General features: G+C 43.3%; 1 pseudogene; it reads right to left on the bottom strand.

The window, feature by feature from the left end:
• Positions 1-1,871: 1,871 nt before the first annotated feature.
• LOC123042353 (mitochondrial coenzyme A transporter SLC25A42-like) lies at positions 1,872-3,628 on the bottom strand (annotated as a pseudogene).
• Between the last annotated feature and the right edge of the window lie 781 nt (positions 3,629-4,409).

Genomic DNA, 4,409 nt, shown 5'->3' on the forward strand with positions numbered 1-4,409 from the left:
CGGGAACTTTGGACTGGAGTTCTCCGATGCCGGGCAACGTTGGTGGCTCGGCACATATCCTACCGCCGATGAGGCCTCTCGTGCCTACGACGTGGCGGTGTGGCGTGCCGGATGGCCGAAGACAGATCTAAACTTCCTGGAGGTCGAGTCCCAGGCGGTGGCGGAGTGGCTCGTGCTGCAGGGCATCCGGATGGAGGAGATGCCGACTAAGAAGGCGAAGAAGAGACCCGCGGTTGTTGTCGCCCCCGGTGAGAGTGACGAGGCGGCGATAGCTTGGTTTGCGTGATTTGCGTTTTGCTGCAAAGCCATCTCTAATGAAATGCTATTTGCTACATTTTTAAATAGGAAAATTATTCCGATGAGCCAGCCATAACTCAATAGACCAATCTTTAATGAAATGCTATTTGCTACATTTTTTAAATAGAAAAATTATTCCGATCAGCCAGCCATAACTCAACAGACCAATCCGAACCCACATTTTCTAAAGTAAAAAAATATATTTCCCTTGATAGATCAAGATGCCAAAGTGTCGTTTGCCCGACTGCTATGTTCCTATACACGCAGAGCAAATTATTTTTCAAATCAAGGAATTAAGAAAAGGAAGAATATCATGATGTTCGTAGCACTTGCCAGGTCTGCCATGCTACCATGGCATTGTCTTTTTAGTCTCTACCCACATGCCGAGTTGAGAAATAATCTTCAGATATACCCACAGCTAACACACTCACGTACATAATGGCCCTTGGCTGATTGATTTGGCTGGCTATTAACACAAGCACACAACACACAAAATCAGTCAATGGCCACACGAGTATGCATTGTTTACTTTATTCCAATTGTGATGGAATCGTGACACTTACAAGCCCCGTCCGCTCGCCCGTCACGGTAATTTCCTATTCGCCGCTGGTGCCAACCTCTCGACCTCGCCACCGCCGCTCTCCACTCAGTCTCCACCGACTGCCCATTGCCTCTTGCGCCACCCGCGCGCTCACTCAGCCCAATGTTGTTGATTGGAATGCGGGACTGAAGGTAATCCATGGATAGGTTTTAGTTCTGCTTTGCATCAATCTTTGGTACTTGTCAATCCATCTACCGCACAAAAAAATCGACTCTCAGACAGAAAAGTGATCTAACTCTATTGATGAGCACAACAGTACATACCATCCCATCATGATGTTGCCATCTCTCACACTTGATGATTCTTGTTATTTATAACATGTACACCATCGGGCGATTGCTTTATTAGAAATATATTTACACAATATGATCAGAGCAACATCAAGGAGTCGGATGTTGGTGCACAGATTCTCCTCAAATTCCACATGCAACCCTCGTAGAGAAGAACAACATATTTTCCTTAGGTGATTTTTGACCGAGATCCTACAAAAAAAATTCAAAGAAATCATGAGGAGCATGGAGCCAAGCAAACTAATCATAGTAAATCATGAGAGGAGAAGCCTCTCAACCTACTACAGGGAATCGAGTAAATTATGCTTCAAGCATTTCTCAAACCAAATCGGCAATATGTAGGCTTAAAATATCAGCAGGCATCCACACAGATTTCTACAGCTGAAATATAGTGTTGTGATTTGTGTACCCATAATGCAGAATAACCTATTGTTCTATTTGGTGGTTAAATAAATAAACATTATTGTTTTTGGCTAGTGCCTGTAGAGCTACTAAATGATAGTTAGCGTCACTGTATATTTCTAAGAAAGAAAATTATAAGACTTCATTGGTTGTAAATAACGCTAATTGTATTGGTTGCCACCAATGTCGACTTGAAAAGAAAATTATGGAGCTTCACTTCATATGCATCTAGTCATATAAAAAATAAGAACACATGCTTCAACTCCTGTTAGTTCGGTCAAAAAAAAATCATCACCAAAAATCAGAAGACAAAGTATCATTGTTATATTTGTTGACTTGATTGATTACTGTAGGTTAACACACCCAACTGGAATTAACCTGCAATAGGATAAAAGAAATTAAGATTTGAGACGTGTGTTATAGGGTTCATAGAAGAGAGAAGAGGGAGGTACCATATCAAATCATTGGTCGCACAGTTTGACATTCAACTTTCCATTTTCCAATGAGACCTCAGGGATTCATATACATAAACGTTGATTGATATATCAGGTCCAACTCCCTGTAACACTAAAAGTTACTGGGAAGTCAACTAAAAAACAATTCTCAGCAGAAACATACGGCTTACCAATAAGGTGGACCAAAGGCCTTTACAATCCTCTACCATTCTCTTCTCTACAAATTGTAGACAACGTGTGAAAGATGCCCTTGTAATACCTAGTGGTTTTCTGCAGAATTTTATAGACATGAAAGTTTAGCTTACTAAAACATGTTCCTTTGGTCTGTAAAGCTGCATTGCATGAAAGCATTAGGTAAAGATGCTCTAAGTTCTAACTGGAAGTTATATTGATTGATTGGTTGGCTTAGTGTTATTCACAAATCACGAAAGGAAGAAAAGCATCACCTGTGTTGTCAGGTGATTTCAAAAAACATCCAATGGGTAAGTTACAAATGCAGGTGTCACTCACGCTAGACCACCACCAAGTAAACATATAGACACTAACATAATTTGGGCCGTCCATTCCGTGAAGCTGCAACTATATTTCGAAATTTATAAACCTATAACAAAAAAACATAGTCGTGAGAAATCTTGCAAGTTAACATACTAAAATTCAGTGCTGAACTTTTTGTATCGCTCATATCAATAGAAGCTGATAACGGAATAAGAAAATCGATGTATAATTTTCACAAGATTGCCTTTCGAATATGCCCAAAACACTTCTTGTCGAACAACCCACGAAGCCATGTGCCATATACTACCCTTCCTTAGACTTGCAACATCTGAATGCATACCTGCCACCTGTCGGATCAGTATGCCACAAGCTCATACAACAAACTTTATCATCAGCATATGGGTTATGTGACAAAAAAATTACTGTATTCAAGAACATTTTCGCGACATTGCAATTTTGTAGCTATGAACAGCATATGGTACATACAATGAATCCACAACCAAGTTGAAGTTTGGACCATGATTGGACAATACAGCGCAGAGTGTTGTAAATTAACAACAATAATAATAGGCCATGACTGTCAACCAGAGATATTATCAGCAATCAATTCAAAGCGAGGGAAGAATATATATCACATTCAGGGAACTTAGTTGATATTATCAGCATCCAATTCCTTTGAAGAATCTATATATGTGTAGTGTGAAAGCAGAAGGAGCACAACAGCACCATGAAATAGAAGACAAATATTCCTTCACGCTCACAATCCGTGCACACGAGAACGCCGGAGATAAAAGAGGGGGTGGAAAGCCTATTACCTGCAAGAGGATGGAGAGTGGCGAGGATCGAGATGCAGATCTTGCCGACCATGCCGGTGAGGTGTGCGACGGTGATCCAGCCAAGAGCCGTTGCGCTTGGCAGGGGAAGGCCCCGACGACGCCATGGAAGAGGAGACGGTGGCCGCCGCCAGTCGACGGCAACGGGGACCTGGCGGATATCACCTCCATCATCCCAGACACGCCTTCATGGTGGGCATCCTCACGGCCCCTTGAAACCGCAACAGCTTCTCCTTGCATCCCCGTCGCCAGATCATAGCAAACTGCACACACGCCCGAATCAGATCAAGACGCGGAAATAACCAAACCAGAAGAAGTGGAGGAGGGATTCGTACCTAGTCGAGGCCATGGACCAGAGGGTGATCTGCGGCGCCAACGCCAGATCGGTCATCGTGGCCGCGGGCGAGGGACGCGGCGGCGACCTCGTTCCTCGGCGGCGGCGGCGGATCCTATCGGGGCTGGGGCGTCTCCTCTCGGCGGCGGCGGCGGCTCCTCTCGGGGCGCCTGGGTCGCTCACCATGAAGAAGAAAATAGGGTGGAGGAATTGAGCGAGGGAGGAGGAATCGAGCGGCTTGTACGACAGGGGGCCAAACCATGATAAAAATCAGTACAACCCGCGAGGTGGAGAACGAAATGACTTACCTATAGCTCATGATTCGATTGAGATGATAGGGAAGGAAGGAAAATTGTGATTTAGTCAGACAAAGTTTTGGAAAGTTCTGATTCAGCTGAGAAATAGATGGAAATAATGCCTCAGGATGAGGAGGTCACGATTAGGGTATGGCAAGAAGAACTTTTTTGGAAAGCTTTGATTCTGGTGATAATTACCATATTCGAAATTTCCTTAGTTATAGTCTTACCATACATGGATTGATTTATTACTATAATTATCATATTTGAGATTTCTAAGTTTATAGCCTTACCATACGTGGATTAATTATGATTGATTACCATAAATACGTTGGGTATTGCCGGTCAGATGAGAAAAGAGAAAAACCGGTGGGAGGGGCTGGTGGGAGGTGGGACGAAGAAAAAC

This window comes from Triticum aestivum, chromosome 2B (genome assembly GCF_018294505.1).
Source record: "Triticum aestivum cultivar Chinese Spring chromosome 2B, IWGSC CS RefSeq v2.1, whole genome shotgun sequence".
Classification (NCBI taxonomy): Eukaryota; Viridiplantae; Streptophyta; class Magnoliopsida; order Poales; family Poaceae; genus Triticum; species Triticum aestivum.